Source organism: Alligator sinensis, unplaced genomic scaffold (genome assembly GCF_000455745.1).
Source record: "Alligator sinensis unplaced genomic scaffold, ASM45574v1 scaffold560_1, whole genome shotgun sequence".
In the NCBI taxonomy this organism is placed as follows: Eukaryota; Metazoa; Chordata; order Crocodylia; family Alligatoridae; genus Alligator; species Alligator sinensis.
The window spans coordinates 5,515,212-5,524,916 of NW_005841837.1; positions in this window are offsets into that span (position 1 = coordinate 5,515,212).

Here is a 9,705-nt window from a genome sequence, read left to right on the forward strand (position 1 = left end):
TGAGTTACAATTATGTATTTGTTTTCACATTGTAGCTTATTCTGAGCCAAACATGGGATTGAATCAGAATTCTTTAACTGGACATTCTTTTACTTGAACTAAAGGCCTAAACCATGTGTTATGTATGACCAACTAACTAGCCTATTAAGTAGGCTAATGAAGATGGATCTAAGTTTATAGTTTTCCATTGTATGTTAAGTATTCATCAAAATATCTGCTTGCATTAAAATCAGCATATTTTGTCATTTACAGTTTATGAATCTTTTGTATAAATCACTGGCTGTGTCCACATATGCAGGCAAATGTGTTTTGTGGCACTACAAACTACACGCATTGCATGTTAAATTGTGCACAGCTCCGCTAACTTGTGGCACAGGGGAAAAATTTGCTACTAGGGTTCCTGGTTGCATAAACTTCACCCCTGAAGAAAAGCAGCACAAAGCAAGTGAAAATATCATGTACCAGGACAAATGTGAATATGACACATGCTGCAGACTCCCCATGCTGAGGCACACGGTGCCACAGTCAGCTGCAGATTAGCTGGTTGGGGTGCAGTGTACCTCAAAACGGGGAAGCAGGAAGCCCAGGGCTGCCTGCTTCCCTTTCTCCATGTGTCACTTGCCAGCTGGCTGGAAGCCCAGGGGCTACCTGTGAACTAGCTCTGCGCTGAAGCAACCTGTGCCCCAGCCAGTCTCCCCACCCCTCACAGCACATGGAACCTGGCCGGGAGCTGGGAAGAGCTAGGCACGAGCAGTTTGCCCCCAGTGGGACAATGTATCTTGCAACAAAGAACACATACAGGGACATGCACTGTGGCACAAAGTAGCAGAACAAAATTGTGCTGCTGCAAGCACATGCCTCTGCTCATCTGGACATGGCCATTGTGTGTGTTTTTATAATTCACTATGTCTAAATTCTAAAAATAAACAAATGATATGTTATAAAAAAATCTATCCATTGAATTGAGTGTCTCTGATTACATATGTAACCCATGCTGGCACACTAAGACTGGGTGATGCACCAGATTTTGGATCCTCAGGGTGCCAGTGGCCCTGGAAGCTCCTCAGGCAAACTACTGACTGAGGTATCCTATGGAGAGGCGTGTCCCTCACCCTCATCACCCAGGAATTCACTCTGAGCCTGATAAACACATTTCTTGTTATCATACACAACCAATTTATATACATAAAAACAAATAAACAAAAATTATAATAACAATAGTTAATAATAAAACTAACAATTTAGATAAAATTTACAACTACAAAATTAGGTGGACAATTCCAGCACACTGGGTGGTCCCACATGTGTTAAACAACCTAAATAACTAAATTCACCTTGTTATATCCCTTTAAAACAGTTTCTTTCATAACCCAGTTGATTTCCTCCTGGTCACAATCCACTTCCCATAACACTAAATAGCAACATAGCTATAACTATGATCCAACACTAGATGGCAGAGGCAAGGCTTCTGCTGTTCTGGGGAAAGTAGACTCTTTTAATCATTCCTGGTAACCCAGTGAAACAGGCTCTGAACAGCTGCTGCAGACCACAGGCTCCATTTGTTTCCTTTACTGGCAGATTGTTCTCTTAAGCAGTTTCCTTCTGAAAATACACTTACTGCAAACACTAGTGATTAGGTGTCCCCTCACACCCTTATGCTGTTATTTCTCTCTCAGCCCACTCCCTCATACCAGGGCTGTCTCCCCCTCCCAGCACATCCACCTGCAGATAGGGATTTCCCTCTGTGGGTCTCTGACTCTGTGGCTTGAGCCTTCCCAGCTCCAATTTCATCCCAGCATCCTAGTCAGACACAACTCATAGCCTGGTCATTAACCCTTTGTGACTCTGCTGCTTCTCCCAGCCCCAGCAAGACTACCAGCCTTGCTTACCAACCGCAAGCCTACCAGCCTTGCTTTTTCCCTGGCACCTGTTTCCCTGGTTGCACAGCTCCAAACCCAGTGGGGAATCAGCTTCTTATGGCATGACACAGGCTCTCCCTTGTCCTGATGCCTGCTCCCTGGGCAAGTTTCAGCACCATTTCCCCTGGCTTATATTGAGTCTCCCTCCCACCCCCAACTCCAGGGCAGGAGTCCACTCCTCCTTTCCCTTCTCTGAGCTTCTCTTCGTTTTTTTCCCCCTCTCCCTCAGCTTTTATGGTTCAGTAGCAGCCAATCAGAGCTCCCAGTTTGCAATGTGGGCTCTGGTAACAATTTAAATGCTCCAGTAAGTACTATGCATTGTGCACTGCCTTTACCCTGTCTGGTAAAGCTTATGCATCCTATGCAAAATTTTGCCACCCTTTTCTTGCAGAGCTCTTAAGCACAGCTCACCCATTCAGCTTGCAGTCAGGCAAGTTTAGCAGCTGTTACACATAGATTCTGTAGTCAGAGAAATACAATGCCCTACCTATAAAAACCCGATTTTGCCATTATTAAAAAGCATTAGACAATTGTAGTACTTTTATGATTAATTTATAAATTAATTTCAAATGGTATTCAAGGCATATACAATTTTTACTATTGGTGATGGGTACGTTCATTATGGTTGGCCAGAGAAATCACATGGTACTCTTTGTTTCCTGATTGGAATATCTCAAACTAACTCTCTCTGCCTTGCTCTGCATGTGCAATCTGCATGTATAATTTTGCCACATTTTATATGGGTCCAAAGAGAGAGAAGCAATAGGAAGGAGATATGACTTTTAGTTATACAAATAAGGAGGGCAAAGCAAGGCTGAAGGGATTAAACAAATTCCAGAACTAAGTTGTGGCAGTTATCAGATATGTGTAGTAGCTGTTTCTGAAGCTGTATAGTCAGTGCCTAGGAGGGGCCAACATTATAAATACAGAGCTCTGGCTAATTGTTGTTGTCTGCTGTGAGGGCTGGGTCCCAAAACTTGAATCATTTTGGTTACAGGTAAGAGCTATAGCAATTCTGCTAAGAGTAGCCATTCATTAAAGTAATATTTGGGTCACTTTAATGTGTTTATGGACTTAATAGGGTGGGAGTGTTGTAGCTATGATGGTCCAGGAAATGTACGAGGCAAGGGTATTTTGTGATAACTTTTAATGGACCATCTGTAAAGTGCAGATAGATATTTGACAAGCTTTCTGGCACATACTGACCTGAAAAAGAGTAATGTGTGCCTGAAAGCTTGTTAAACTCACTCTCAACTATACAATTAGTCTGATAAAGGGTATCACAAAAACACCCTTACCTTTCTGGCCTGACAGGGAGCTGGGGGGGGGGGGGGCAAATGTCACCTCTAGAGGTTGCACAGCTTCAAAATAGTATCACTCTGAAAGTTGATTGTGAATCAACACCTACCTATCAGGGTTTTATAGACAAAACACTAAGGTTTAACACAATGTAACACTTTTAAAAAATCCTGAAAAAAAATGAATTCTGGTCTCCTGCTTCAGGAAAGAGTTAACCGGAAATGCAGAAGAAGTTTTTGGAGACTCCAGGATGTTTTTGGAGAGCATTGGAGACACGAACTAAAGGCTGTGCTCATTTTTACCTACTGATCTGAAACAGGGAAGAATTAGTGGAGGATTCAGAAGTGGATGGCAAGCTGGGCAGCAGCGACTACAAGATGATTAAGTTCAGGATCCTGACAAAAGAAAGAAGGCAGAAGCACAGTAGGGACCCTGCATTTCAGAAAAACAGACTTTGACTCCCTCAGGGAACTGATGGATGGGCAGGATCCCCTGGGAGGCCAGTCTGAGGGGGAAAGGAATCTAGGAGTGCTGGTTGTATTTTAAAGAAACTTTACTGAGGGCACAGAAATGAACCATCCCAATGTGCAGGAAGAATAGCGAATGTGGCAAGTGACCAACTTTGCTTAGCAGAGAACTCTTTGGTGAGCTTAAACACAAAAAAGAAGCTTACAAGGAGTATAAGAATATTACTCAGGCATGCAGGGATGAAGTTAGGATGGCCAAAGCACAAGTGGAGTTACCCAAAGCACTATTGGAGTTGCAGCTAGCAAGGGACATGAAGGGTAACAAGAAGGGTTTATACAAGTATGTTAGCAAAAAGAGGAAAGTCAGGGAAAGTGTGGGTCCTTTACTGAATGGGGGAGGCAACCTAGTGACAGAGGATGAGGAAAAGGCTGAAGTACTCAATGCCTTTTTACCTTGGTCTTCACAGGCGAGGTCAGCTCCCAGACTACTGCACCAGGCAACACAGTTTGGAGAGAAGGTGAGCAGCCTTCAGTGGTGAAAGAACAGGTTAGGGACTGTTTAGAAAAGCTGGACATGTACAAGTCTATGGGGCCACATGCATTGCATCCAAGAGTGCTGAGGGAGTGGCTAATGTGATTGCAGAGCCACTGGCCATTATCTTTGAAAACTTGTGGTGACTGGGGGAGGTCATGCATGATTGGAGAAGGGCAAATATAGTGCCCAACTTTAAGAAAGGGAAGAAGGAGGATCCAGGGCACTACAGACCAGTCAGCCTCACCTCAGTCCCCAGAAAAACCATGGACCAGGTCCTCAAAGAACCTATTTCTAAGCACTTGGAGGAACAGTCAGCATGGATTCACCAAGGGCAAGTCATACCTAACCAACCTGAATGCCTCTATGATGAGGTGACTGGCTCTGTGGATGGGGGGAAAGCAGTGGACATAATATACCTTGACTTTAGCAAGGCTTTTGATACTGTCTCTCACAGCATTCTTACAAGCTGAGGAAGTATGGGTTGGATGAATGGGCTGTGAGGTGGAAAGCTAACTGGATTGTCATGCTCAGCAGATAGTAATCAATGACTTAAGGTCTAGTTGGCAGCCAGTATCAAGTGGAGTGCCCCAGGGGTCAGTCCTGCGCCCAGTTTTGTTCAATATTTTCATTAACAATCTGGAAGATGGGGTGGATTGTACCCTCAGCAAGTTCATGGATGACAGCAAGTGGGAGGCAGGGAGGGTGGGGTAGTAGATACACCCGAGGGTAGGGCTAAGATTCAGAGTGCAGTAGACAAAATGGAGCATTAGACCAAAAGAGAGCTCATGAGGTTCAGTAAGGACAAGTGCTAAGTCCTGCACTTGGGACAGAAGAATTCCATGCATTGTTACAGGCTAGGTATGGACTGGCTAAGCAGCAGTTCTACAGAAAAGGACCTGGGGGTTACAGGAAATAATAAGATGGATATGAGTCAGGTGTGTGTCCTTGTTGCCAAGAAGGTTAACAGCATACTGAGTTGCATTAGTAGGAGTGTTGCCAGGAGATGGAGGGAAGTAATTATTTCCCTCTGTTCTGCACTGGTGAGGCCACATCTGGAGTACCGTGTCCAGTTTGGCTCCACCCCTACCTCCACCAGCAAGGGTGTGGACAAGTTGTAGAGAGTCCAGCAGAGGGCAACAGAAATGGTTCAGGGGCACATGACTTACAAGGAGAGGCTAGGGAACTATGTTTATTTAGTCTGCAGAACAGAAGAGGAGAGTTGATAACATTTTTTAACCTCCTGGATAGTGGTTCCAAGGAGGATGGAGCTAGACTGTTCTCAGTGGTGACAGATGAGAGAACAAGGAGCAATGGTATGAAGTTGCAGCAAGGGAAGTTTAGGTTGGATATTAGGAAAAAAACTTTCTCACTAGGAGGGTGGTGAAGCACTGGAACAGATTACCTAGAGAGTTGGTGGAATTTCAATCCTTGGAGGTTTTTAAGGCCTGGCTCATCAAATCCCAGACTGAAATTATATAGTTGGGGATGGTTCTGCTTTGATCAGGGGGTTGGACTAGATGACCTCCTGAGGGCCCTTCCAACCCTAATTTTCTATGAGTCTATGATTCTATTTAGTATTGTATAAATAGTCCCCTTTTCCATTTCTATGTACAACTTTGAATTCACTTTCAGACCTAAATCTTACTAATACAAGCTTTTTTTTAGACAAACAAGAGAACTGTACTATATTTAAGGCTAAAGTAAATTCATTTAAAAATTCTAGTGTGTGCACGCAACCACATAAATGTTTTTCTACTATTTATTCAGATCGAATTGGTTCTCATTCTCTTACCAAGTGTTTACTTGTCTTCAGATTTTTTATGAACATATAATGTCCATTAGTTTCTTTAACACTCAGATTCATCAAAGGATGTGCAATTACTTCAAGGATGGGAACAGTTACATTGATTGATGGCTTCAGGATTAGCACTATAGTTCTTTTCCATATTGTTAGATAACACATAACTTGCTTCTCTTTCAAACTGCCAGAAACCATATTCAAGGAAGCAGAAAAATTAACAAAGCAGAAAAATCTCTTTGAGGGCAAAATCATGTCTTAAATTCATAACAGGTTCACTTTTTATATTAATTATTTAATTATTTATTTACTTTTGCTCTTCAACATTTAAATTGTTCGCTTAAACAGAAAGCAAAGAATAAGTAAAAACAAGATAAGGGTGACTAATGGGCGATCCCTCTGTGAATAACTCAGGCTCCCTGACTTCAGGTTATCTTCAGTGGAAGTTTGCCCAATTAGGAGAGTAGGAAACAGTGTTTAGTTTGAACCAAAGGGAAATTTTAGTCTAGTTTAAAGATTTAAACTTGTCTTACATGATTAGAGACAGCTAAAAGATATAGAACTCTAACAGCATTTGTATGTACATTACACACAACTTCTACTGACCTATGCCCTTTGGCAATGCATCGGGGGTGTACTCGGGTGCATGTGGACCCCCTTAGATTGGCGGTGCACCCCCTGAAGAAAGCACTGACGCTGCCGGTGATGCCTGCGGGTGGTTGCTGACTGCCAGTCGGCGCTCGCCATCCCACCTTCCCTGACACCGATACCACTGCAGCCGCCTGTAGGAGATCCCCATTTGCCATTGCGATGCCCCCGCCACCACCACCACCGCCACTGCCTGCGGGTGGTCACTGTGCCCCCACCAGCCTCCACAGGCATGCTTTGTTCATGCCTATACTCAGGATTTCTGAACATATCCTCCTTTGCTTTTAATATGTGTGATCTACATGGGAGACAAACTTTAACATGATGTCCCCAGGGTAGTAAGTCGTCTTGTATTACCTCTTATAGAAGAGGGGTCTTATCTCACTTGTTCTTCCTTGCACTTGTTCTTATGAGGTGCTCATCTCCCTCTTCTGTTTATTGCTGCAAACCTATTAATTAGGAGTTAATCTTAGGGTGAAAGCTGCCCCTAATTTCCCACTACCACCATGTCCACAAATTATTAATAATACGAATGTGTGTTGGTATGCCTCAAAGCCATGGATAACTTAAATACTTGTTACAGCTGCAGCTTTGGCAGAGACAAGAATCAGATGGGCTTGAAAACTGCTTCTAGCATATTGAATTCGACAGTTCTAATAAAAAAAAGTTTCTTTATTATACAGATAGTCTCGTATCATGAATTTTAATTTCCTGTTTCCCCACCCACCTTCCCATAAATGTTAGTTGTTCCTTTCCTTATCATAATTTAAGTTACAAACACTGAAAAAAGTGGGTGGAGAGGGGAACACAGTTAAGCATCCTCTGTTTTCAATTTTCAGGTTGTTTGAGTGTTCCACTTTATTAATTTTTTACTGTTATACTCCCAATCTTCATTGACAGGCAAGATGTTTTCCACCTTCAATTTATTTCTGCTTTGTAATATTTAGAAATTAGGAAACTACTGATATTTGGAATAAGAGGAACTCCAATCTGCCTGGCAGTGGGTATGTCTACAGGAAACGATTACTACAGAGCTGAATAATGACCTCCACAGTAAAATGTCCCTGTCTATACATGTGACCCTATTAGGTCACAGTAGATTAATAAATGCTGCTGAGGGTAGTCCAGGTAAGCACAAGTCGTACCCTGTGGCAGCATTGTTTTGTGTGCCACAGTGCATGCATATATGACGATGGTGCTGCCTGCCCACTAGCCCTGCACTAGAGCACCCTCTTGCCCCAGCCAGCCCTACGCAGCACATTGAGCTGGGTTGGAGCAGCCCCAGGCTGGCAGGCTGCTCTGGAGGCTGCTGCACAACAGCTCTGGACCCCGTGCCAACCCAGGTATGCTCCAACCCAGTTCCATATGCTGAATATGAATAAACTATGCAGCAATATGCCCTGGAGTTTATTCATGTGCATTAGTTGCACATGTAGACATGCCCAGTATAATCTGTTTGTTTCAAGCAGTATTTCCCCACTATAAAATTTAAACAGAAAGTTAAGTGAGGTTATCTAATGGTTCTTTCTGCCCCCCAAAAATCCATAAAGCATCAAAAAGAGACTGAAACTTTGAGGCCTTCTACATGAAAGCCTATGACATTTGAACTTATGGGACAACTTCACCCACTGGTTGACTCTAACAGCCATATTTACAGGTTTAAAGAGGTAGATTTGTCTCTGGCCTCCTTAGGCATTTACAGAAATCCCACTGCTAGACTCTGAACTCTCAGGAAAGTGAATAGAATGTAGATGCCTTGACTTGCGTTAGCAATTCTGAAAATCCTACTAGGCTCCTGCCTACATCTTTAGGTTTCTGAACAGCCTTTTACAGTGTTCTAAGGCCTCAGTCTTGTATACAGTGATTATCCCCTTGACTTGCACATATGTCACTTTGCACTGACTTCAGTGGAACTACTTGGAGTATCAAAAATTATGCATGTGCTTTACTTTTTGTAGGATCAGGGTTATGTTTGTGACAGAGTTAGTCTCTTCCATGATTTCATCTCCTGTCTTGGAAATGTTTTGCTTTTCTTGAAGCCTTAACTGTGAGAATCAAGGAAACCCAAATGTAGTCCTCATTGTTGCAGAGAAAGTTTGAAAAAAAATGAAGCAAGTATATCTTAAAAGAAAGCAGGAATAAAAATCATTCTGTATTTATAATGTTAAAAAGTGATGATTTTTAAAGTCAACCTTATGATTTTCAAGCTGTCAGGCCTGAATATTTTGAATTCAAGCTAAATAAAGTCTAAACTGGCATAGCCCAATTCTAGTTTCCTTACTGTAGCCTTTGGTTCAAGCAGGGTCTAAAATATATGAGCAGGAGCTTATTGTAAAACTGTTAAGCAAATATCCTGTCCATATCTTGCTTCATATTATCCTTTGCATTGTGGTGGTGCGCAGGAGCCCTGCTCATGGACCAAGATCCCACCATGGTGGAATAAACAGAAACAAAAAAAGACCCTGGCCAAAGAGCCTACAAAGTCTCTATGTGTCTTCTCTTCAAACTAGTTTTAAAAAGGACTGATTCTGGGTCCTGTCAGTTTTTGGTGGCCAACTTCATAGAATCAGAAAAAATAGGGTTGAAAGGAATATCTGCAGGCCGTCTAATCCAACCCCCTGCCTGAGGCATGATCATCCCTATCCAAACCATCCCAAGGAAATGTTTGTCTAACTTATTAAAACTAAACAGAAAACCCTGCCATACAACCCCAAAGCCCTAACTTGCCACAGGTAAAGCAGGGGGGACAATGATGAGGAATGTCCTGCTGGTGCAGGGATTGTTAAAATATGCTTGAGAGATCCAAGGAACAGGGTCACACCCCCTACTACAGAGGAACACAAAAACTCTCACAGTCTCCACCACTCTGATCCTCCTGGGGTAAAATTCCTTCCTGACTCTTAGGAGAGGGGCAAGACCTGTTAGGCAGGATCCTTTGGCTTTAAATCCCAGTATAAACATTGACACACCCAAGTCAAAATCCCCATTCTTGGCTGCAGCCAACACCCAGTGCTGCAGAGTGAGGCAGCCAGTCCCCCG